This window comes from Oncorhynchus kisutch, linkage group LG26 (assembly GCF_002021735.2).
Source record: "Oncorhynchus kisutch isolate 150728-3 linkage group LG26, Okis_V2, whole genome shotgun sequence".
Taxonomy (NCBI): Eukaryota; Metazoa; Chordata; class Actinopteri; order Salmoniformes; family Salmonidae; genus Oncorhynchus; species Oncorhynchus kisutch.
The window spans coordinates 14,753,659-14,780,884 of record NC_034199.2 but is presented as its reverse complement, the minus strand read 5'-3'; the positions used below and the strand labels follow the sequence as shown (position 1 = coordinate 14,780,884).

Here is a 27,226-nt window from a genome sequence, read left to right as displayed (position 1 = left end):
GTGTGTGTGTGTGTGTTCGGACGTGTGTGGACATGTTTAACTATATGTGTGTGTGTGTGTGTGTGTGTGTGTTCGGACGTGTGTGGACATGTTTAACTATATGTGTGTGTGTGTGTGTGTGTGTTCGGACGTGTGTGGACATGTTTAACTATATGTGTGTGTGTGTGTGTGTGTGTGTGTGTGTTCGGACGTGTGTGGACATGTTTAACTATATGTGTGTGTGTGTGTGTGTGTGTGTGTGTGTGTTCGGACGTGTGTGGACATGTTTAACTATATGTGTGTGTGTGTGTGTGTGTGTGTGTGTGTGTGTGTGTGTGTGTGCGTGTGTGTGTGTGTGTTCGGACGTGTGTGGACATGTTTAACTACATGTGTGTGTGTGTGTGTGTTCGGACGTGTGTGGACATGTTTAACTATGTGTGTGTGTGTGTGTGTGTGTGTGTGTGTGTGTGTGTGTGTGTGTTCGGACGTGTGTGGACATGTTTAACTACATGTGTGTGTGTGTGTGTTCGGACGTGTGTGGACATGTTTAACTATATGTGTGTGTGTGTGTTCGGACGTGTGTGGACATGTTTAACTACATGTGTGTGTGTGTGTGTGTGTGTGTGTTCAAACGTGTGTGGACATGTTTAACTACATGTGTGTGTGTGTGTGTGTGTTCGGACGTGTGTGGACATGTTTAACTGTGTGTGTTCGGACGTGTGTGTGTGTGTGTGTGCGGCCCCTGGCTATATCTGTTGATGTTAATCAGTAATATGTTGAGGTGTGATATCCCAGGCTTAGCCTAATGTAGCCCTCATTATGAAGATTATCACTACTTATTAGCGTTCCTTGCCAGGGCTAAAGGCTTATCCTACCTTATTTTCCACACAATGTGGTAATAACAAAAAAATATTGTAATATATGCCATTTAGCAGATGCTTTAATCCAAAGAAACCTACAGTCATGGTGCATAAATTGTACATGCGGGTGGTCCTGGGAATCAAACCCACTATCCCGGCAGTGCAATGTTCTACCAACGGAGCAACAGAGGACCACATTCTGAGCCAATGCTGGGATGATCAAACTGCCTAGTCTCCTAGTTAACATGTTCAAATCAGGGAGTCGTGTTAGTTTATGGATAAATATATGGATTATAGACATTATGTTACATGTTTGATACGCTCTTCGTGCTGTGTTTCAGAATTCCACCCATAAAGTAGAATAAAAATCCTCTGTGTTTTCATGAGGAGCTCAACTCTGTTGAAAGTCGTTTCAATAATTCAGAGCAGAAAGCAGAAAGCATGGAGCTTTGTACCGAACGACTAAAGCACAACTACAGTCAGACATGTTTCTCCCTCACTGGAAAAAAGGCAACTGCTAATTTTTCAGAATCTGAGTGGACTCTGAAATCCTGCATACAAACTACTGTTTGCCTTGTCTATGCTATAGGCCACTGGTTCCCAACCAGGTACTAGGACCCCTGGGGGTACATGAGAAGACTCATGAGACCACAGGCATACTGGTAAAATGCACATGAGGGGGTACTTCAGGGGTACTCTGGGCAGAGTCAAATTCAGTTGGTGGAACAATAACCGAAAAAGGTTAGGAACCACTGCTTAGGCTCAATACATTCAATACATCAAAATCTCATGTTCTCCATGCTTGGAACATTTAACTTCATCCTCACATGGCTCCAGGAATCCCGTAGGAATCGAGGAGAGAGAATAGCAGGTTGGTTTGAGGTGCTACTGAGTCACAGTACGAAGATGAGCGCATCGCTCCACCACTCCAGGTTGCCGCTGACGCCAAGCCGTCCGTCTGTCTCTCTGGCCTCCTATCACTTTTAATGATCTTTTCTAACTGTGTTTTGGCCTGACCATGTAGGGCTGGGAATCTGCTGGCCAGATCATGCAGGTGTAAGCTCTCATCCTCCTCTCTATCGCTGAAGGGACAGTAATTAACCGTGTTTGCTTGACACGCTCCATTTAATGATGAAGGGATCAAACTGAGAAATTATCATGACCACTCACACAGTGGTCCCTGGCTGCCGCACCGAGCACGACAGGCGAGGACTGAAGGAGAGAGGGAACGAGGGACGAGGGAAGAGCTGAACGGGATGGGATGAAATGAAGGTAAAGGGTTCAAAGTGCACTGGACCTAGCTGTTCCAAATAATTGTCATGTTCAGAGAAAGAACACCACTCATCTTTCGCCCTCTCCCGCTGTTGTGTTCTGCTGCATTACCCAAGTCCATTATAACATACCTATTAAATACAGATCTGAAGTGCCTACTGAGATGATGTCGTGATATGTCGAAGAAGAGTATGCATGTGGTGGTGATGTATGTGGTGATGGAGTGCTAATCTCGCCGAGTAAACGTACACTTAATTATACCTATCGTGTCCTTATGTTACTGAGCCTACTACACAACACCTCCTCTACTCTCTGCTCTTCCTCCTCTTTTCGCCCTGCCACAGCTGTGTGTCCTCATCTGTGGAGAGATCAGGCTGGCACACTGTCACCCTGCTTGTCACAGCGGACACCAGGAACGAAGGGACACGATGGGCTACAATTACCAGAGATGGCATGGCAGCCATTACACAGCTTAGCAGGCCATGACTCATCAACCTCCTCCACCCTCCATTTCCACCCTCCATTTCCACCCTCAATCTGAAGGCTGAGGGAGACAGCCTCTCATTTCAAGAGGCCTGTAGGATGGCACACTGGAGGGGGAAATGGAGAAGAGGAGAAAGAAGAAGCTGGCAAAAGGCGAAGGAGTCGATTGGCTCTAGAGAGAGTTCTAACAGGAAAGAGGCAGGCTGGAAATTATGCTCTGGCACTTCCTAAATTAAAGTGGGCAGGAATTCTGGGTAATCTGGACCTGAGGAAATAGGGTCCTTGGCTACCGCAGGGAGGGAGGATAGACTTGTGAGCATAATTTAGGTTTTTATCCTCCTCCCGCCTGTTTTCTTCTGGTTTTGGCATACTGTAGTTCTGTGAATCATGTGCAAAATTGACACATTTGTTCTGTCTGCAGGCAAATAATTTATTGAAGGGATACTGTGAGAATTCGAGATTTAGGTCGTTTTCCTACTTACCCAGAGTCAAATGAACTCATGGATACCACTTTTATGTATCTGTGTGCAGTTTGGAGATGATAGATTTTAGCATATCGTTAGCTTAGCGCAGTTCTCCGGTTACAGTATCCTCTCAAAAGCAGGGAAATACACCTTCTAATTACTCCAATGCTGGGTGGTTGGTCAGTCTTACAAAGCTATACATATACAAATGTCTTAATTTGACCAAAGATGGTCTACTATATTGACAAGATAGTCGATTGACAGCTCTAACAATGGAAATACTGTACATATCCACAAAGATGGAAGACAGGTGGGAGGAGGCTAGATCAGATGGGACCATTCTAGCCAATGAAATGAACAGATAGGTGTCAACAACAAGCTATAGAGAACATTGTATGCGTCCTAATGGCATTAACTGAGAATCGAACCCCCAATCCTGGCATTGCAAATGCCATGCTCTACCAACTGAGGAATTGAAGACCCCTAGCTTGCTTAGCAGCTGTCATGCCCTGACCTTAGAGCCTTTTTATTTCTCTATTTGGTTAGGTCAGGGTGTGATTTGGGTGGGCATTCTATGTTTTCTATTTCTTTGTTGACCGGGTATGGTTCCCAATCAGAGGCAGCTGTCTATCGTTGTCTCTGATTGGGGATCATTCTTAGGCAGCACTTTTTCCCACCTTCAGTTGTGGTATCTTGTTTGTGTGTAGTTGTTTTCTGCACTGCATATAGCTTTACGTTCGTTTGTAATTGTTTTTTTTCTTGGTGTTCATTAATAAAGGAAAAATGTACGCCTACCACGCTGCACCTTGGTCTAATTCCAACAACGGACGTAACAGCAGCAGTCCAGCCAGAAGTAATAAAGAAAAATTGCAAATCTCTGTGTTCTCTCATTAAAATGCAAGAAACAAACCTGATCTGGCAGACACACTACCACACGTGTCACGCTATATTGGGTCCTTCCTGGAAAGACTCACTGGTCTGACTTCCTGGGAAACTGGAGGAAAAATAGGGTCATTAAAAGGCATGGTCCACAATGCCCTCATTCCCCATCTCATCTCGTCCCTGTCTCTTTCCCGCCAAGTAAAGAGTGGGGGGTGGCAGGTGGGAGGACACACTGGGACACCCTGCTGTCTCTCTGTCACACTGGTCTCACACAGAGACTTCAGGTAAGTAGGTAAGGGCGTGCGTGTGAATGGGTGTGTGTATACAGCTTGATGACTGTATGTTTACATGACATGCACAGCATGTGCGCTTATGTAGGTGTGCAATTACATGTCCTTGAAACAGAGGTAAATAAGGGGTTATGTGCTCTTTTCATCAGTACCCTTCTCTACCCCTTCTTTTCAGTACCCCCTGTCAGCCCACTGCCTGTCTGCGGACCACTGCACACTTGGAGATGCCAGACCATAATCATTCTGGACAGCTCAGAGGAGCCACCGCGTCAACTGCCTACCACCTCCCCAGATCGCTCTCTCCTTTACAGGCAAGAATGTGTGTGTGTGTGTGTGTGTGTGTGTGTGTGTGTGTGTGTGTGTGTGTGTGTGTGTGTGAGAGAGAGAGAGAGAGAGAGAGAGAGAGAGAGAGAGAGAGAGAGAGAGAGAGAGAGAGAGAGAGAGAGAGAGAGAGAGAGAGAGAGAGAGAGAGAGAGAGAGAGAGAGAGAGAGAGAGAGAGAGAGAGAGAGAGAGAGAGAGAGAGAGAGAGAGAGAGAGAGAGAGAGAGAGAGAGAGAGAGAGAGAGAGAGAGAGAGAGAGAGAGAGAGAGAGAGAGAGAGAGAGAGAGAGAGAGAGAGAGAGAGAGAGAGAGAGAGAGAGAGAGAGGTCATGTGTGAAATGGGTGGACCTGTGATAGATAAGTGGATTTGCTGTCCATCCAAGAGGAAAGCAAGCAAGATAAATTGACTGTCAAAAACACAGACACACGGGCAGGTGGGACTGAACAGACTGGGGTGTGGTCTCCAGTGTGTGTGTGTCTGAACTGGCACTATTTACTGCAGTGTCTCATGGTTCACTGCCTTGCACGCACTGCCAATATCGACTCGACCACAAAGGACACACACATTTTTGAAAGAGAGTGAGGCACAGTTCCATTTTTTTCCACAGCTGAGTGAGCAAGGTACTTAACCTGGATAACTGGGGTGGGCGCTAACTGCGTTCTGCCTGGCCATGCAGCTGTAGCCACAGATAGTATGTTAAACAAGCCTGGGTGCCACTGGCTACCACGCTGAGGAGACCTTCATTATCATAAGCGACACAGGAGACACACACACATACACTAACACACACACACACACAAACACACACACACACTGGGTAACATGCTGAGGGGCGTCTGTCTGCTACATCATCATAAACTCCATAAACAAAAATCCATACTCAATTCATTCCACTCACAGAGTTATCATTCGAGACTCCTAATCCGGAAGTGACAGCGCTAACCAAATACCATAGCCTACTGCCCATAACATAATAACAAATGCATTGACTTGACTGTACTTCAACTTGTTACGTCGAGCTGCGGTGAACTAAAAAGCGGTGTCACCTGTCTGGAAGCTTCTAGACCAGGGCTCTCCAGTCCAACCCTGTTCCTGGAGAGACCTGACCTGATTCAGTTCATCGACCAGCTAGTTATTAGAATCACGTGCACTAGATTAGCGCTGGAGCCCTGTTCTATAAAACAAAACAGACAAATGGATTGAAGTGTTGAGTTTGTCATCAGCTTAGAACCTGTTGGTTAGTCACAGCCAACCGCAGTACAGAAGACGTAATAGATTGAAACAGACTAGCCAATAAGAGTACAGAAGACGTAATAGATTGAAACAGACTAGCCAATAAGAGTACAGAAGACTTAATAGATTGAAACAGACTAGCCAATAAGAGTACAGAACCCTTAATAAGGCAATTAACAGTCAGGACATGCAATTTGGCAATTACTGCACGATGAAGAAAGACATGATTAGAAATATGCCTGAATAGAAACGGAAATACAAAGACTGCACAACATAATCTCTGGTCCATGTGAAGCAAAGTTCAAAGCTCTTGCTCGTGTCACTTGTTATGTGACGCATAGTTCAAAGCTCTTGCTCGTGTCACTTGTCATGTGAGGCATGAATGAAATCAAAGGTGGGTGAAATCAAACGACGAAGCACTCAAAAAGCTACTATCGCTGCAGCTAATTATCACTGCTATTACCACCTGTTCAGTTTAAGATAGAGGCAATAGGAATAAGCTCTAGCATAATGTGTAGTAATTGTGTCATACATTTATACAGTAGTAATACTCTGCATTCAGGCATAAGTACACTATATATGCAAAAGTATGTGGACGCGCCTTCAAATGAGTGGATTCTGCTATTTCAGACACAGCTGTTGCCGACCAGGTGTATAAAATCGGCAGCACAGCCATGCAATCTCCACAGACAAACATTGGCATAATAATTGCCAGTACCGAAGAGCTCAATGACTTTCAACACGGCACCGTCATAGGATGCCACCTTTCCAACAAGTAGGTAGGCCACACAAGCTCACAGAATGGGACCGCTAAGTACAGAAAAATCCTTGGTTGTCCTCGGTTGCAACGCTCACTACCTAGTTCCAAACCGCCTCTGGAAGCAACTTCAGCACAATAACTGTTCGTCTGGAGCTACATAAAATGGGTTTCCATGGCCGAGCAGACGCACATAATCTTAAGATCACCATGTGCAATGCAAAGTGTTGGCTGGAGCAGTTGAAACGCGCTCTCTAGAATTATAAATCACGCTTCACCATCTGGCAGTCCGATGGACATACCTGGGTTTGGCGGATGCCAGGGGCACGCTGCCTGCCCAAATGCATAGTGCCAACTGTAACTTTTGGTGGAGGAAGAATAATGATCTGGGGCTGTTTTTCATGGAACGGGCTAAACTCCTTAGTTCCAGCGAAGGAAAACCTTTACGCTACAGCATACAATGACATTCTAGACGATTCTGTGCTTCCAACTTTGGGGAAGGCCATTTCCTGTTTCAGCATGGCAATATCCCTGTGCACAAAGCAAGGTCCATACAGAAATGGTTTGTCAAGATTGGTGTGGAAGAACTTGACTGGCCTGCACAGAACACCTTACCTTAACCCCATCAAACAACTTTGGGATGAATTGGAACGGCGACTGCTAGCCAGGCCTAACTGCCCAACATCAGTGCCCACTAATGCTCTTGTGGATGAATGAAAGCAAGTCCCGGCAGCAAAGTTCCAACATCTAGAGGAATTCCTTCCCAGAATAGTGGAGGCTGTTATAGCAGCAAGGAGGGGACCAACTCCATATTAATGCCCATGATTTGTTAATGAGATGTTCGAGCAGGTGTCCACAAACTTATGGTCATGTAGTGTATGATACACAGTTGAAGTCGGAAGTTTACATACACTTAGGTTGGAGTCATTAAAACTCATTTTTCAACCACTCCACAAATTTCTTGTTAAAAAACTATAGTTTTGGCAAGTCGGTTAGAACATCTACTTTGTGCATGACACAAGTAATTTTTCCAACAATTGTTTACAGACATTATTTCTCTTATAATTCACTGTATCACAATTCCAGTGGGTCAGAAGTTTACATACACTAAGTTGAATGTGCCTTTAAACAGCTTGTAAAATTCCAGAAAATGATGTCAGGGCTTTAGAAGCTTCTGATAGGCTAATTGACATAATTTCAGTCAATTGGAGGTGTACCTGTGGATGCATTTCAAGGCCTAACTTCAAACTCTGTGCCTCTTTGCTTGACATCATTGGAAAATCTAAAGAAATTAGCCAAGACCTCAGGAAAAAATATTGTACACCTTCACAAGTCTCATTCATCCTTGGGAGCAATTTCCAAACACCTGAAGGTACCACGTTCATCTGTACAAACAACAGTACGCAAGTATAAACACCATGGGGCCACGGAGCCATCATACTGCTCAGGAAGGAGACACATTCTGTCTCCTAGAGATGAATGTACTTTGGTGAGAAAAGTGCAAATCTATCCCAGAACAACAGCAAAGGACCTTGTGAAGATGATGGAGGAAACAGGTACAAAAGTATCTATATCCACAGTAAAACAAGTCCTATATCGGCATAACCTGAAAGGCCGCTCAGCAAGGAAGAAGTCATTGCTCCAAAACCGCCATAAATTAAGCCAGAATCCGTTCGTAATTTTTGGAGAAATGTCGTCCGGTCTGATGAAACAAAAATAGAACTCTTCGGCCATAATGACCATGTTTGGAGGAAAAAGGGGGAGGCTTGCAAGCTGAATAACACCATTCCAACTGTGAAGCACAGGGGGGACAGCATCATGTCGTGGGGGTGCTTTGCTGGTGCACTTCACAAAATAGATGGCATCATGAGGCAAGGAAAATGATGTGGATATATTGAAGCAACATCTCAAGATATCAGTCAGGAAGTTAAAGCTTGGTTGCAAATGGGTCTTCCAAATGGACAATGACCCAAGCATATTTTCAATGTTGGCAAAATGGCTTATGGACAACAAAGTCAAGGTATTGGAGTGGCCATCACAAAGTCCTGACTTCAATCCTATAGAAAATTTGTGGGCAGAACTGAAAAAGCGAGTGAGAGCAAGGAGGCCTACAAACCTGACTCAGTTACACCATCTCTGTCAAGAGGAATAGGCCAAAATTCACCCAACTTATTGGGGGAAGCTGGTGGAAGGCTACCCGAAACGCTTGACCGAAGTTAAACCATTTCTAGGCAATGTTACCAAATACTAATTGAGTGCATGTAAACTTCTGACCCACTGGGAATGTGATGAAAGAAATAAAAGCTGAAATAAATCATTCTCTCTACTATTATTCTGACATTTCACATTCTTAAAATAAAGTGGTGATCTTAACTGACCTAAGACAGGGGATTTTTACTAGGATTAAATGTCAGGAATTGTGAAAAACAGAGTTTAAATGTATTTGGCTAAGGTGTATGTAAACTTCAGACAACTGTAAATGCTATGATGGTGTTGGTACTGCATGGTATTATGAATGTGGTGTACGTATATTCATCTGATGGTGTTGGTACTGTATGGGTGTATGAGTGTGATGTAGGTACAGTGTTATTATCCTGATGGTGTTGGTACTGTATGGGTGTATGAGTGTGGTGTAGGTATAGTGTTATTATCCTGATGGTGTTGTTGCATTGGCCCTAATCCTCAGCAGAGCTGGCTGTGTTGCAACACTCTACCCTGCCTCCACACACAAAGACGAGCCTTGCTAGATTTTCTGCTCCACAGAATTAGGTGCAGCTAGCTAATAACAACATCCTGCTGTGACCAAGCCTGCCAGGGCTCACATACACACACGTACACACACAAACACATAATTGGATAAACACACACACACACACACACAAATGCACATGGAGATCCACTCCAACACACACATAGAGACACAGAGGCAGAGAAAGACACACACATCTGCACACATATTCGTTAACAGGCTCACACAAACAAATGTACACACACATTCACACACGTTGCTCTGTGCTGCAGCCAGTAAGAAGGTTCAAGTCCTTCCCTGCTCGGCTGTCCCCCACCCTGCCTCCCACTGCCTCTCTGTGCAAGGCTCAATTTGCCATCAGGAGATATCGATTCTGCTGCCTGCAGGCTTTTTATAGCAACCAGCACCATCATTAGGGCCCAGCCCAAACACTGCCTGCCTGCCTCCCTGCCCATCTGAGAGAGACAGGGTATAAGGAAAGATGGAGAGTAGAGAAAGATGGAGAGAGAGAGTGAGAGCGAGCAAGACATATACAGTAGAAGGAGAGATAGCTAGAGAGAGAGGGGGGCGAGAGAGGGGGGGGATTTGGAAATAGAGATAGAGATGGCAAGGAATCAGGAAGACAGAGATTCAGAGGAATGAGGAAGACAGAGAGTCAGAGGAATGAGGAAGACAAAGAGTCAGAGGATTGAGGAAGACAGGGAGTCAGAGGAATGAGGAAGACAGCGAGTCAGAGGAATGAGGAAGACAGAGAGTCAGAGGAAGGAGGAAGACAGAGAATCAGAGGAATGAGGAAGGGAAAGGGAGAGTGAAAGAGAAAGAGAGGAAGAGGTACTGCAGAGTGAAGAGAGAGGGAGAAACAGAGAGAGAAGGAGAGAGAGACATGGAAAAGTCTCAGAAATACTGGTGCCTTGTTGTTTATCACTAATTACACATGTACTTTATATTCCAAATGCTAATGTAAGTGCAGTCACACTGTGATATGTGCTGTAGCATAAGAAACAGCCTAAGTAGGATTTACTGCCTAATGTTAGGTAACATCTTGGTAATCACTTCATTTCCCTGGCTTGTATTACATAGGCATTAAATTAATATGTATCCTAAGTAGCTTTCAAAACAGAGCTGAGGGGGTGTTGTCGCTATCTTAATTAGGGTAGATATTCCTAAATCATAAACATACACACTTAGTGTGACTGAAAGAAATCATGGTTGACTATACTACCAAATCATAAACATATAAGACATGCTTTAATTTGTGTGTCTGTGTCCTTACGTGCATGTGCATGTGTGTGCATACGTACATGAGTGTGTGTGTGTGTGTGTGTGTGTGTGTGTGTGTGTGTGTGTGTGTGTGTGTGTGTGTGCCAGCAGCCAGGTCCATACATGCCCATTTAGCAGGTCCACCCCACTCGCCCGCTCCCCTCTGACTGGAACTTATCCTCCAGCTCTGAATCAATGATTATGATGCAGAGGGAATTGCTCTCTCTCTCTCTCTCTCTCTCTCTCTCTCTCTCTCTCTCTCTCTCTCTCTCCCCCCTCTCTCTCTCTCTCTCTCATTCAGCGCCACCACCACTCCACCCAGCCGGCAGATTGAATAACACAATCAAATTATAGTGGTAGAGTATAAACAGCTTTCAGCTTTCAGGGCATCAACAGCTTTCAGGGCATGAAAAGCATTCAGCTTTCAGGGCATAAACAGCATTCAGGCCAATGGAGGGGGTTTCAGCAGCATGAGGTGGGGTGGCGTGCAAGCCAAGCAGGATAGGGTCGTTTGAATCTCCCGAGAGGCCCAATCATGGGCCTGTCACTTATGAAAATGCCGCATAATGCATTTCTATTGGGGGACATTACAGTAAGTGTCCTCGGGCTGTTGTGTCAAGTTGACAAGCCACAGTGGAGGAAATTGGAAAAGACATCAACACACGGAAACACACAAATAACCTATACACAATTATATACAATACAATACAATACACAGAAACGTAAATGACCTATTGCAATCATAAACACTTGGAAAGAGAAATACACCTATTTTCTGCTCACGAAGGCAGTCATATAAACACTCACTTCAAAATGTACTGACTTATACAGTACATGCATGCAGATACCATTCATACTTTGAATGGTATTCAAATTTGACACCATTCATACTGTACACCAAAGCTGTACATGTTCAACTGCAGGCTTCTCTCCCCAGACATTTCCCGTCTTCTATACCCAATGGGTAAGTGCGCTGTAAGAAAAAAACGTGTTGTTTTTACGATAACTTACTGGCATCCAGTTACCTGTAAGTTACGGTAAAAAAAAAGTACAGTATGTTACCGTAAATTCGAAATACACTGATTTAACTGTACATTACTATAAACTGTATATTATTGCCCTGTTTAACCAAAGTTCATTTGGAATTTATGGTAACATACTGTACTTTTTTTTTTTTACCGTAACTTACATTTAAATTGAAATCGATATGCTGACATCTCCTACAGGGCTTTCGCACTCAAATGGTTCAGATGGTTATTACTAAACTGAGAATTGTTGGCAGGCAATGAAGCCTCAACTAGCCTTGGGACAGCATCCTCATCCCTCATTGCTCCAGTCGCCTCCTACTCCACACATGTAGCACAACATCCAAGTATAACCTAATACGTCATCCGGTTTGTGATCGTCTCAAGACCATGGCGACACGTGGAAACCCATGGCATGGCTGGATCTATGAAGGGTTTTACACCTCTATTTTTTTAGAAGATTGACTCACAGACGTTTCTGGAAAAATGACATGAGAACTTCAGATTGTGTATAGTTTCGATATCTCTATCGCCAAAAATGCAACACCCGGTTGCATCACAAGACCCGATGTGGATGATGTTAACCCATTGTGGGAAACGATGCTAAACTCTTATGAGAGCTTACAGAGGACTCAGGTTCTGTGTTCAGACATCCAGAATTCAGGATCTCTAAAGGAGAAAACTCACCAGACCGAATGTCGGTAAGTACAGCACAGGGCCGTTTGTTCGTTAGCTTGCTATCGCCGTGTTTTTTTATACTGTAGGTACCACCCACCGGCGGTGGCTGACGGACGTCATTTCCCGCCTGCTTCTACATGTAGAATCGGTTTAAGGTCGGTTTTTCAAATTACAGCCGACAACATTTTTCAGAGATCCTAAGTACTATCAGTCGGCAAACGCACGACAATCCTATTGGTCTGTCTGTGCCTTAAGCAACAGGTGTGGGGTTGGGACTAGTTCAACCAGGTCACCCGTGATACAAGTCAGTATCCGACACCCATCAATGTCTGACGACATTGGGAGATGACATGTAAACTGGCCACTACGGGCAACAGTGAGCGCTATTACCTTCAAGTAGGTTTTGGATTTGCTAGGGCATTGTGGACAGGGATAGCAGATTGGTGTAAGCATCTCCCTCTGATTCCAAAGGTTGCATGTTGGAAACCATCAACAGAACGTTGTTTTTGAGATATTCAGAGTCAATGCCTAAACTTAACCTTACAAATGTGGAGTTAAGGCCTAAACTTAAGCACTTTGAAATATCATGTTTGAGAAACATCGATGACGTGAGACAGAGCTAGAGCTAGCATGGGACTTCTGAGTATGCCTTTTTTATTAAGTGGTCTGCTACTCTGTCTGACTCCCTCTCTAACAGGGCCAACTTACACAAACACAGAGCAGATAGCTGTCATAGGATGGATGATTTGTATCCCATTAAGTCTCCCCATTTCCTCTCTCTCTCTCCATCTATCCATTCATCTCTCTCCCCTTTCCTCTCTCTCTCTAGCCATTCATCTCTCTCCCCTTTTCTCTCCCTCTCCATCTATCCATTCATCTCTCTCCCCTATCCTCTCTCAATCCATTCATCTCTCTCCCCTATCCTCTCTCTCTCTATCCATTCATCTCTCTCTCTCTCTCTCTCTCTCTCTCTCTCTCTCTCTCTCTCTCTCTCTCTCTTCTCTCTTCTCTCTTCTCTCTTCTCTCTTCTCTCTTCTCTCTCTCTCTCTCTCTCTCTCTCTCTCTCTCTCTCGATATGAACTCCATATACTGAAACGGTGAGTCACTCTGTGGGAAGATAAATAATCCTGCTGTCACTTCAGGGAAGGCCTTATGAAATAGAAGAGGCTGTACACACTCTTATGCCGTAACATCACTAACACTCCACACGTATTGTACAGTACCAGCCAAAAGTTCGGACACACTGACCCATTCAAGGTTGTTGTTTTTTTTACTATTTTCTACATTGTAGAATAATTGTGAAGACATCAAAACTATGAAATAACACATATGGAATCATGTAGTAACCAAAAAAGTGTTAAACAATGAAAATATATTTTATGTTGGAGATTCTTCAAAGTAGCCACCCTTTGCCTTGATTACAGCATCACTCTGCATTCCAACTCATCCCAAACCATCTTAATTGGGTTGAGGCTGGGCGATTGTGGAGGCCAGGTCATCTGATGCAGCACTCCATCACTCTCCTTCTTGGTCAAATAGCCCTTACACAGCCTGCTGGTTAAATGTGCCTTGTATTCTAAATAAATCACTGACAGTGTCAACAGCGAAGCACAATCACACCTCCTCCTCCATGCTTCACGGCGGGAACCACACATGCAGGGATCATCCGTTCACTTACTATGCGTCTCACAAGGACACATCGGTTGGAATAAAAAATCTCACATTTTGACTCATCAGACCAAAGGACAGATTTCCACCGGTCTAATGTCCATTGCTTGTGTTTCTTGGCCCGAACTAGTCTCTTATTCTTATTGGTGGCATTTAGTAGTGGTTTCTTTGCAGCAATTCCACCACGCATGCCTGATTCACGCAGTCTCCTCTGAACAGTTGAAATGTGTCTGTTACTTATTCTCTGTTGCAGAGGTAACTCTGGGTCTTCCTTTCCTGTGGCAGTCCTCATGAGAGTTAGTTTCATCATAGTGCTTGATGATTTTTCGACTGCACTGACCTTCTTGTCTTAAAGCAATGATGGACTGTCATTTATCTTTGCTTATTTGAGCTGTTCATGCCATAATATGGACTTTGTCTTTTACCAAATAGTGCTATCTTCTGTATACCAGCCCAACCTTGTCACAACACAACGGATTGTCCAATGTGTTTGGGGAGTCTCCCACAGGCCTTTTGGCAAACACCAAAAGCCACTCTTCTGTAAAGCCCAGCTTTGTGGCGTGTACGGCTTAAAGTGGTCCTATGGACAGATACTCCAATCTCCCGCTGTGGAGCTTTGCAGCTCCTTCAGGCCACGCTCAAGGTCCTAAATGATATCATAAGCGCCATCGATAAAAGACAATAATGTGCAGCCGTATTCATCGACCTGGCCAAAGGCGTTCGACTCTGTTAATCACCACATTCTTATCGGCAGACTCAACAGCCTCAACTACTTCTCAGATTTCAGTGTGTCAAATCGGAGGGCCTGTTGTCCGGACCTCTGGAAGTCTCTATGGGGGTGCCACAGGGTTCAATTCTCAGGCCAACTCTTTCCTCTGTATACATCAATGATGTCGCTCTTGCTGCTGGTGATTCTCTGATCCACCTCTACGCAGACGACACCATTCTGTACACTTCTGGCCCTTCTTTGGACACTGTGTTAACAAACCTCCAGACGAGCTTTAATGCCATACAACTCTCCTTCCGTGGCCTCCAATGACTCTTAATTGCAAGTAAAACTAAATACATGCTCTTCAACCGATCACTGCCCGCACCTGTCCGCCCGTCCAGCATCACTACTCTGGACGGATCTGACTTAGAATATGTGGACGACTACAAATACCTTGGTTAGACTGTAAACTCACCTTCCAGACTCACTGGACTCATTTCTCCCTCACTAACTTTAAGCATTAGCTGTCAGAGCAGCTCACAGATCATTACACTTGCACATAGCCTACCTGTAAATAGCCCATCCAACTACCTCATCCCTATACTGTTTTTTCTTTTTTTTAATTGCTCCTTTGCACCCCATTATCTCTACTTACACATTCATCTTCTGCACATCTATCACACCAGTGTTTAATTGCTAAATTGTAATTACTTTGCCACTACGGCCTATTTATTGCCTTACCTCCCTCACCTCATTTGCATACACTGGCAGGTTTGTCGTGGTGCCATATTCGTTCCATTTTTTCGTTCCATTAACAATGGATTTAATGGTGCTTCGTGGGATGTTGAAAGTTTTGGATATTTTTTATAACCCAACCCTGATCTGTACTTCTCCACAACTTTGTCCCTGACCTGTTTGGAGAGCTCCTTGGTCTTCATGGTGCCGCTTGCTTAGTGGTGCCCCTTGCTTAGTGGTGTTGCAGACTCTGGGGCCTTTCAGAACAGGTGTATATATACTGAGATTATGTGACAGATCATGAGACACTTAAATAAAGTCCACCTGTGTGCAATCTAACAAATTATGTGATTTCTGAAGGTAATTGGTCGCACCAGATCTTATTTAGGGGCTTCAAATTTGTATTTATTTTTTGAAACAAGTGATCTTATTTAGGGGCTTCAAATTTGTATTTATTTTTTGAAACAAGTGATTTTTTTTCCTTTCACTTCACCAATTCGGACTATTTTGTGTATGTCCATTACATGAAATCCAAATTAAAATCCATTTAAATTACAGGATGTAATGCAACAAAATAGGAAAAACGCCAAGGGGAATTAATACTTTTGCAAGGCACTGTATTTCAGCTCATGAAACACTTTATACGTTACATTTTATATTTTTGTTCAGTGTAGTAATGTGTTGCATTGGATTTGCCCAAAAAACAAAACACTTTGTTTTCAGGACAAAAAGTGAATTAGTTTGCCACATTTTCTGCAGTATTCATTTAGTGCATTGTTGCCAACAGGATGTATACTTCGGAATATTTTTATTCTGTACAGGCATCCTACTTTTCACTCTTTAGTGTAGTGAATAACTACAATGTTGTTGATCCATCCTCAGTTTTCTCTTATCACAGCCACTACATGTTAACTCCTGAAATTATTTCGGCTTGCCATAACAAGGGGTTTGAATACTTATTGACTCAAATTTTGTAAAACCTAATTTTACTTTGATGTTATGGGGAATTGTGTGTAGGACAGTGAAACAAAAATATCGATGGAATCCATTTTAAATTCAGGCTGTAACACAAAAAAAAATGTGAATAAAGTCAAGGAGTCTGAATACTTTCTGAAGACACAGTAAATCATGATAAACTCAAGTTTACAAGTGCACACACACACACACACCCTGATGCTGTAGGAGCTGATTATACGGAGCGAAGGTTCTGGGCTTTTTAAAGCTAAGAACTGCTTTGAGGAAAGGTTATGGAGCTTGTGCATTGAGACATGACTCACTCACCCTCTGCTGTCTAAATACCAGATGCAAAAGGGATCAGACAGCCACATTCATCTCCTATCTGCTGTAACGCAGCGGGAGGGAGAGAGAGAGAGGATGGAGGGTGAGCGAGAGAGAGGGGCGGGAGGGAGAGAGAGAGAGGATGGCGGGAGAGTGAGAGAGAGGGGCGGGAGGGAGAAAGGTGTGGAGAGATGGATATAAATAGAGAGAAACAGAGGGAGAGACAGGTGAAGGCGTGACCGAATAGGGCGAGAGAATCAAATCAAATGTTAATTGTCACATGCGCCCGAATGCAACAAGTGTAGACTCTACCATGCAATGCTTACTTACGAGCCATTTCCCAACAATGCAGTTAAAAAGTAATAGCATTTACAAATAGATTCAAAGAAAATAGTAACACAATAAAATAACAATACCGAGGCCATATAACAGGCTATATACAAGCAGTACCGGTACTGGGGTACGAGGTACTTGGGGTGGTTGATTGAGGTAATATGTACAGTACATGTAGGTTTGGTGAGGTGATTGATTTAAGTACTATGTACATGTAGGTAGGGGGTTGAAAGCAGAAAGTCCAGGTAGCGATTTCATTAACTGTTCAGCAGTGTTATGGCTTTGGGGTAGAGCTGTTCATGAGCCTTTTGGTCTCAGACTTGGCGCTCCAGGTACCGCTTGCAGTGCGGTAGCAGAGAGAACAGACAGTGACTGGAATCTTTGACTATTTTTAGGGCATTCCTATGTTACTGCCTGGTATATCGGTCCTGGATGACAGGCAGCTCAGACCCAGTGATGCACTGGGCCGTACACACTACCCTCTGTAGTGCAGAGTCGGTTGCGGAGCAGTTGCCATACCAGGCGGTGATGCAGCCAAGTCAAGATGTTCTCAATGGTGCAGATGTAGAACTTTCTGAGGGCCCATGTCACATTTTTTCAGCTTCCTGAGGGGGAAGAGGCATTGTCATGTCCTCTTCACAACTGTGTTGGTGTGTTTGGACCATGATAAGTCCTTAATGATGTGGACACCGAGGGAGCTCTTGCCTAAGTTGAGGGAGAGATTGTTGTCCTGGCACCACACTGCCAGGTCTCTGACCTCCTCCCTGTAGAAGAAAGAGATGTGGTGCTCGAGCGAAAGATGGAAGGAGGCTAAGGGAAGCACAGCAAAATAGACAGAGAAAAGGTAGGGAGAGCCAGAGGTGGTGAAAAGGGAGGTCACACCTCTTGACACATAATCCATCAGCACTAAGCATTAGAGCCAGAAAAAGCCCAGGGACAGTAACACACACACACACACACACACACACACACACACACACACACACACACACACACACACACACACACACACACACACACACACACACACACTCAGGACAGGCCACGGAAAGCAAAACATGACTTAAATTTAACAAGTAAGGCCAGGACAGACATGAAAACCCTCTGCTCTGCACTCGGCCAGCATCTCACTGCAGTTCTCATTCCGGTATGAGCCACATGTACTCAATATGTGTTCTCTGTAAGTGACTTCGGGTAATTGACCCCACCCTTAACAATACTGTAATTAGGGACGGAGCCAAAGTGACAATCTGCAGTTCAGTAATCTGCATGCAGCGGGGATCTGTTCAATAGACTGGCACAAGGTCTTATATACTCCTCGTATTTATACACTGTGTGTCTGTGTGTGTGTGTGTGTGTGTGTGTGTGTGTGTGTGTGTGTGTGTGTGTGTGTGTCCTCCACCAAGGGCAGAAAGCCTTATACCCCTCAATCAAATCACAACAGCACACCACTTAGCAAGCACACCCTGCCTAACACAATCCAATTTAGAGGACTTCACTACAGGCCTAGCTTAATCTCTCTCTCTCGATTGATTTTATTTGACATTTAAAAAAATATATATTTACATGTATACACAGTACATACATTTTAAAACATGTGAGGGATAGCACAGTAAAGCCAATGACTTATTTCATTGTGGTCCCTTCAGTTCATATCAGACCAGAGTCGTTCAGCTGTCGCCTCCACACCCACTGTAAATCCCTTGTCAAACCTCTTCTAATTCTCCTTCTTGCGTTTTCCCCTTAAGGGGATAGTTTCCCCAAATTACAAAATAACTTTTTAGTTTTTCAAATGCAAATTTTTGAGCAAATGTGGCACAAATCCAATGCAAGCCAATTATACCTATTAGCATTTCCGCGCTCCATATCCAAATCCCCCCTGTAATTTGGGTGAACTATCCCTTTAAGGCTCTAAACAATGGTGTTTATCTCCATCCCACACCTGGACATGCTGTTTCAGCCAGGGGCAGGGTGACAGACTGTACATCTAAACAAATGCACAAGGGAAACAGAAACAAACAACTCCAATAGAAGTATATTGCCTAGACAGCGTAAGGTGATAATGTCAATTAGCAAGAGGGGCATCTTGGTAACAAAACGACTATGAATAACTGTCTAGGGAAAGAAGGAGACTGAATGACGTGATGTTTACCCTAGCACCATTCTCTGACACCTTGTTAGATCGTTTCCAAGATTGGTGACCTTTGCTGTCATTAGACACTCGTTAGAAACCTGTATAGAGGTCACAGGTCAAAGTTCTTCACGGAGGTTATTACATGACTGTCAAATAACTTCATGGACTAGAACCCACCCTTTAACATGAACAACATAACCCTGCCTCGCACAAAGCCTGAAGGCAGATGATATCCCCAAGAGCAGCGGTATTCAAATCTGACCTTACAAGGTTGGGACGACTGCTGGTTTTCTGTTCTACCTGACAATGAATTTCACTCGGGTCCAAATCAGTCCCGAATTAGAGGTTTTAAGTCGTGGAAGTGGCTTTGTAGTCCAGATTTGAATGCGAAGGCCCTAGAGCTTTACATGCAGCCTTTAGTTCAGCAGGTTAACACTGTCTTCACTGGTAGATGAGCCACACCCAGGTTCTATTCATTACGTAGCCTACACACTATAGTCATTCCATGCCATTACAGACTTCAGGCACACACTATGGCAAATAAAGGCACATTACCTTTTCACATTTCGAAAAAACACCCACTATTTAATGACCCAGTGCCTCTTCAGTTTAAGTAGCATAGGCCTCTTCAAGAGACCGATCTGTCCTGGATCCGCTATGGCTCAAATTCATTCAACACCCACTGTGACCCACATAACAAAGAGAGCCATGGCTTAGTCGAAGTGATGATTAGTACTATGCTCCCACGCACTTCACTACTGTATGCTACAGTACACTACAAATGACACACACACACACAAACACCCAACACACATAATGCCCCTGCATCCCTGTGTCTATGTGTGTTCAGATGACAAGTCGTTAGACGTGGCTGGGTACCATCATCCTACAAACACGACGCAGAAATGCAATCAAACCACCCATAGACATAGGCCAATGTTTACACAGTGTCTTGATGGTTACCTTCACACACACACTTTATTCATACATACTGTACATACATGCATACTGTACATACAGTACCAGCCAAAAGTTTGGACACACCTACTCATTCAAGTTTTTTTTAATACATTGTAGAATAATAGTGAAGACATCGAAACACTGAAATAACACATATGGATTCATGTAGTAACCAAAAAAGTGTTAAACAAATCAACACATACTTATTCTAGATATTCTAGATATTCTAGATTCTTTAAAGTAGCCACCCTTTGCCTTGATTACAACTTTACACACGCTTGGCATTCTCTCAACCAGCTTCACGAGGTAGTCACCTGGAATGCATTTCAAATAACAGGTGTGCCTTATTCAAAGTTCATTTGTGGAATGTCTTTCCTTCTTAACATGTTTGAACCAACCAGGGTAGGGGTGGTATACAGAAGATAGCCTCATTTCATAAAAGACCAAATAAGCAACGGGAAATAACAGTCCAACATTACTTTAAGAAATGAAGGTCAGTCAATATGGAAAACTTCAATAACTTTTAAAGTTTCATCAAGTGCAATCGCTAAATATCATGAAGCGCTATGATGAAACGGGCTCTCATGAGGACCGCCACAGGAAAGGAAGACTCAGAGTTACCTCTGCTGCAGAGGATAAGTTCATTAGAGTTAACAGCACCTCAGATTGCAGCGCAAATAAATGCTTCACAGTGTGAGACACTTTGTGAGACACAGAGTAGGTGAACGGATGATCTCCGCATGACTGGTTCCCACCATGAAGCATGGAGGAGGAGGTGTGATGGTGTGGGGGTGCTTTCCTGGTGACACTGTCCGTGATTTATTTAGAAGTCAAGGCACACTTAACCAGCATGGCTACCACAGCATTCTGCAGCGAGACGCCATCCCATCTGGTTTGCACTTAGTGGGACTATCGTTTGTTTTTCAACAGGACAATGACCCAAAACACACCTCCAGGCTGTGTGAGGGCTATTTTACCAAGGAGAGTGATGGAGTGCTGCATCAGATGACATGGCCTCCACAATCCCCCGACCGCAGAGTGGAGGAAAAGCAGCCAACAAGTGCTCAGCATATGTGGGAAAGAATTCCAGGTGAAGCTGGTTGAGAGAATGCCAAGAGTGTGCAAAGCTGTCATCAAGGCAAAGGGTGGCTACTTTGAAGAACCTCAAATATAAAATACATTTTGATTTGTTTAAGACTTTTTTGGTTACTACATGATTGTAGGGGTCCAGATTCTGCAGCTCTTTCAGAACATCAGCTATCTGGATTTGGGTGAAGGAGAAGTAGAGGAGGCTTTTGCAAGTTGCTGTGGGGGGTGCAGAGCTGTTAACCGAGGTAGGCATAGCCAGGTGGAAAGCATGGCCAGCCGTAGAAAAATGCTTATTGAAATCCGTGATTATCGTATATTTATCGGTGGTGACAGTGTTTCCTAGCCTCATTGCAGTGGGCAGCTGGGAGGAGGTGCTCTTATTCTCCATGGACTTTAGTGTCCCAGATCATTTTGGAGTTTATGCTACAGGATGCAAATTTCTGTTTGAAAAAGCTAGCCTTTGGTTCCTAACTTCCCTGAAATGTTGCATATCACGGGGGCAAATCGATGCTAATGTCAAACGCCACAGGATGTTGTTGTGCTGGTCGAAGGCAGTCAAGTCTGGAGTGATTTGGAGATAGAGCACTTGCATGCCCCATTTTATGAAGCACTTTTAAAGAGGCATCCTCTACTAACGGAATGAGGTCAATATCCTTCTAGGATACCCGGGCCAGGTCGATTAGAAAGGCCTGCTCGCTGAAGTGTTTTAGGGAGTGTTTGACAGTGATGAGGGGTGGTCGTTTGACCGCGGACCCATTACGGACGCAGGCAATGAAGCAATGATCGCTGAGATCCTGGTTGAAGACAGCAGAGGTGTATTTGGAGGGCAGGTTGGTAAGGATGATATCTATGAGGGTGCTTGTGTTTACAGATTTAGAGTTGTACCTGGTAGGTTCCTTGATCATTTGTTTGAGATTGCGGGCATCTAGCTTAGATTGTAGGACGGCCGGGGTGTTAAGCATATCCCAGTTTAGGTCACCTAACAGTACGAACTCTGAAGATAAATGGGGGGCAATTAATTCACATATGGTGTCCAGGGCACAACTAGGGGCTGAGGGGGGTCTATAACAAGTGGCAGCAGTGAGAGACTTATTTCTAGAAAGGTGGATTTTTAAAAGTAGAAGCTCAAACTTTTTGGGCACATGCCTGGATAGCATGACAGAACTCTGCAGACAATCTCTGCAGTAGATTGCAACTCTGCCCCCTTTGGCAGTTTAATCTTGGCGGAAAATGTTGTAGTTGGGGATGGACATTTCAGAATTTTTGGTGGCCTTCCTAAGCCAGGATTCAGAAAAGGCTAGGACATCAGGGTTGGTGGAGTGTGCTAAAGCAGTGAATAAAACACACTTAGGGATGAGGCTTCTGATGTTAACATGCATGAAACCAAGGCTTTCACGGTTACAGAAGTCAACAAATGATAGCGCCAGGGGAATAGGAGTGGAACTGGGGGCTACAGGGCCTGGGTTAACATCTACATCACCAGAGGAACAGAGGAGGAGTAGGATAAGGGTACGGTTAAAGGCTATAAGAACTGGTTGTCTAGTGCATTGGGAACAGAGAATAAAAGGAGCAGATTTCTGGGCGTGGTAAAATAGATTCAGGGCATAATGTACAGACAATGGTATGGTAGGATGTGAGTACAATGGGGTTAAACCGTGGCGTTGAGTGACGATGAGAGAGGTTTAGTTTCTGGAGGCACCAGTTAAGCCAGGTGAGGTCTCCGCATGTGTGTGGGGTGGGACAAAAGGGCTATCTAAGGCATGTTGAGTGGGACTGAGGGCTCTACAGTGAAATAAAACAATAAGAACTAGCCAAGACAGCAGTAGACATTAGAGAGAGGCATAAAGCAATCACAGGTGTTGATCAGGAGAGCTAAGACAACAATGGGTAAATGGCGATGAATGGGCAGAGCGGGTCAGTTAGGTACATACAGGACCTGAGTTCGAGGCTGGGGCCGACAGGTAAACAAAATGAGGTACCGTGTTATTAAAACAGTCCAGGAGGAAACAGCTGTGTAGCTGAGTGATCTTAGGGTCAATAGAGCAGCAATAGGTGAGTCAGGGTGCTGTTCGGTGGTCACTACTACGCTAGGCATGCAGGGGACACAGCGTTCTGAAAGCTAGCGGGCCGGGGCTAGTAGATGGTTCTTCGGCGACATCATAACAGAATAGCCTGTTGAGACCACATCGGGCGATCACGTCGGCAGTCCAGTCATGATGGATCAGCGGGGTTCCGCGTTGACAATAAAGGGTCCAGGCCAACTGGCTATAGAGCTATTGTAGCCCTAGAATTAACTGGTATATATGGGACTAGCTCGAGGCTGAGCTCAAGGCTAGCTGGTGGTTGCTTCGGGACAGAGGCGTTAGCTAACAGTAGCCACTTGTTTGCAGCTAGCTAGCTGAGATGATCTGGTGTAATGATCCAGAGCGGCAGGAATCCGGTGATGTGGTAGAGAGAAGCAGTCCATATGCTCTGGGTTGATATTGCGCTGTGCAGACTGGCAGGTTTTGTCTGAGCTTTGCTGGCTGGTGACCGAGAAAAAGGTGACGACCGCTAGACGTAGCTAACAAAGACTAGTAGCTAGTTAGCTGGCGAGCTCCTGATGGAAGTTCCAGTTATAAGGAATAAAAATAGCAGATCTGTACCGCATTGGGTGAGGCTGGTTGCAGGAAAGTATATTTAGTCCGTAGATAGAAAATGAGATGAAGATATATATGAAAAGACTGGCTACTTACACTGGATAATACACGGGATAAGACAAACACGTCCGACTGCTACGCAATCATACATGCATACAGTACGTACATACACTGTGCATGGGTCTTTGTAGAAAATAGTGAGGATTTCAATTATTGTACAACTTGTTACATCTTTTGATAAGTCATTGATAATAACCAGATAAAATCAGGGGTTTCATAGCTATATTCAACACAGTTCACGAGTTGAATTAAAACCTAGGTTTAACCTTTATCATGGTTGGTGTCTTGACGGATGTGTCCAAAATCATGTGACATAAAACATGACTTTTCTGGTATAGGCTATTGCGAAATCGAATGCTTCCAACAGAAATATTCCCCTTACATTGATATTTAAAACCTAAATCGACACTGTCATTAACGTGGTTCTTCAATAATAATGCATTCGATGGCCAGCTGATTAGTTACTCCCTGATATTTTCACACAGCATCATCTGGTCCCGGAAGGAATTTTCCAAAGGACAGTTAAGTGGCAAACAGCTGTTGTGATAGTGCATGCGATGCAACAACAGCTCAAGTGCTGGAAAAAAAAGATTTTTTTGCGAGGAATGTCCAGAATATTTTTGGTGTCTCGAGTCATTCTCTAGGCGGGTGAAGACAGTTGTGCCTGGATCCACGTTAGATCTAATATCCCTAGCGAATTGATGTTGATCATCTGTTGTTGTCTGCTGACTTTACAGCAGGGTCTCGTTAGATCTAACATCACCCAACGCGCTTCCTATGAATTATTCAGGACATAATGACAACGAACGACGTCGCCTAGTGGGCTTATTGACAATATCGTCCGATAATGAAATAACATGGCAAATACATTTCGTTTTTCTTGTTACACCGGCAATTTTAAACAACACAAAGGGGCGTGACGTAGCCTACTTGAACTTGACTTTCCACAATTTGATGCTTGAAAAGTTTTTGCCAAATTATAAGTTCTGCTGCTCTCTTGTAATTATCCATGGTTTCATTTCTGATTCGTTTTTGTGAGAGATGTGGCCACTTTCGTGTGTTTGTTTCCTGGCGCTTCAGTTGAAGTGTTTCGCTCTACTCTGTTGCAGTAAAGCCGTGTGCGGTTATTATGAGGAAGACAAAATGTAATGTTGGCTTTAACTTGGCTTTCTATACAAATCCTTCCATTAAAAAAGCAACCTGGTTTTTGGTCACTTTCTCATTACAAAAACAGTGATGAGTGAGATCCAAATGGTGAGATTAATGCTACCGCTATTCATGGCTTTAATATGTGTGCCTGTGTCTGTCACATAGGCTACAGAAAGTCTGCAGGCATGCATCCAATCTATTTAGTCAGGCAAGTGCACATTATTCTCACATATGTTAGAATGAAATAATAATGTGAATATAATTTTTTGTTATTCTTAAAGTGTTAATTTTTTGCATGCTTTTTTGGGGGGGGGGGTTCTACATTTGTCCCTATATGTACAATTATAGAAATTATACAACTGTATAACATTGAGGTCCTTGAAAATGAAGTGCTTGAAAAAGTCCCTGAAAGTCCTTGAATATCACTTGCCAATGTCTGTATGAACCCTGCTTAAAGGATGTATAGTCCTTAGGGCTTTGTTGTTCTATAGGTGGAGTTACGGGCCAATTTGCATACATTCATGTTTATTCCTCTAAGTACAAAAATAAATCATTCATATTTTTGTTACAAACCGTTTTGAAATGTTGATCCCAATGTCACACATTGGCCCCATTATTTCAAGACCCAAATTCAAAATCCTCTTCTGAAAACTGGGTGCATCTACTCATGTGATGTGCACTTAGACGTTCTCTCTCTGTCCATTGAGGTCATTATTGTCTGCATTTAGATGTCCATCAAAGGTAAAAGCTTTCTGTATTGCCTCTCCTCCCAGCAGTCTCCCTCGTTGCTCTTTCAATCTCTCCCTCATCTCATGTCTTTTCATCATCATGGCATGTAAATGCAGCTAAGTAAAAAAAAAAAAAAAAAAAAAAAAAGGTGCTTCGTAGTGCTATATCAAACATCATTTTATATGCCCTCGAAAGGAAATCACTGGTTATGTGAAACCCAGTGAGCCCATAATACTTTATCACCCAATATGAATGTTTGATTCCAGTGTTTCAGCGATGGCCCACCACCCCAGTCTCAGACTGGTCATCTTCCACTCTCCAACACCCAAGTGAAATCAGATAGCTAGTCCTTGTCAGGACGTTGATAGGTCAGTTCCCATCTCCACCAACAGAGAGGCAGAGCCAGGAATCCCAACAAGTGCTCTATCTCCACCTCTGATCTGACAATGCCATGGCTACAACAATAATTTCCCCCAATCCACATTTATCACATCCCAGCCCATTGTTCTCCACTGTAATTGCAATCACTCTATCTGAGAAAGATTAATAAGGATATGTAGCTTTCTTACATCTCTTTTCTTTCTCTCCACCCATCTTCCCCACTCCCTCCACCCTCCCGCGCTCCACTTCATCTCCTTTCGGCTTGTTGCCGCGGGGACGTGCGCCGATGAAATGTATGCCACCAGACGCAATCAAATGAGTCAATCAGTGAGGAGTTGACTATAGCAGGGAGGTCAACAGGTTAACTGGTGGCTGAAGAGAGAAGGAGAATGTGTGTCTCCACCTACAGTTGAAGTCGGAAGTTAACATACACTTAGGTTGGAGTCATTAAAACTTGTTTTTCAACCACTCCACAAATGTCTTGTTAACAAACTATAGATTTGGCAAGTTGGTTAGGACATCTACTTTGTGCATGACACAAGTACTTTTTCCAACAATTGTTTAGAGACAGATTATTTCACTTATAATTAACTGTATCACAATTCCAGTAGCTCAGAAATGTACATACACTAAGTTGACTGTGCCTTTAAACAGCTTGGATAACTCCAGAAAATGATGTCATGGCTTTAGAAGCTTCTGATAGGCTAATTGACATAATTTGAGTCAATTGGAGGTGTACCTGTGGATGTATTTCAAGGCCTACCTTCAAACTCAGTGCCTCTTTGCTTGACATCATGGGAAAATCAAAAGAAATCAGCCAAGACCCCAGAAAAAAAACTTGTAGACCTCCACAAGTCTGGTTCATCTTTGGGAGCAATTTCCAAATGCCTGAAGGTACCACGGTCATCTGTACAAATAATAGTATGCAAGTGTAAACACCATGGGACCACACAGCCGTCACAGCCGTCAGGAGACATCTTCTGTCTCCTAGAGATGAATGTACTTTGGTGCGAAAAGTGCAAATCAATCCCAGAACAACAGCAAAGGACCTTGTGAAGATGCTATAGGAAACAGGTACAAAAGTATCTATATCCACAATAGAACGAGTC

General features: G+C 43.8%; 1 protein-coding gene across 6 annotated transcripts in view; it reads right to left on the bottom strand.

Annotated features, from left to right (window-relative positions):
- Window positions 1–27,226, bottom strand: part of stxbp5l (syntaxin binding protein 5L) — a 218,138-nt gene that overhangs the window by 143,537 nt on the left and 47,375 nt on the right. The window lies entirely within an intron of this gene.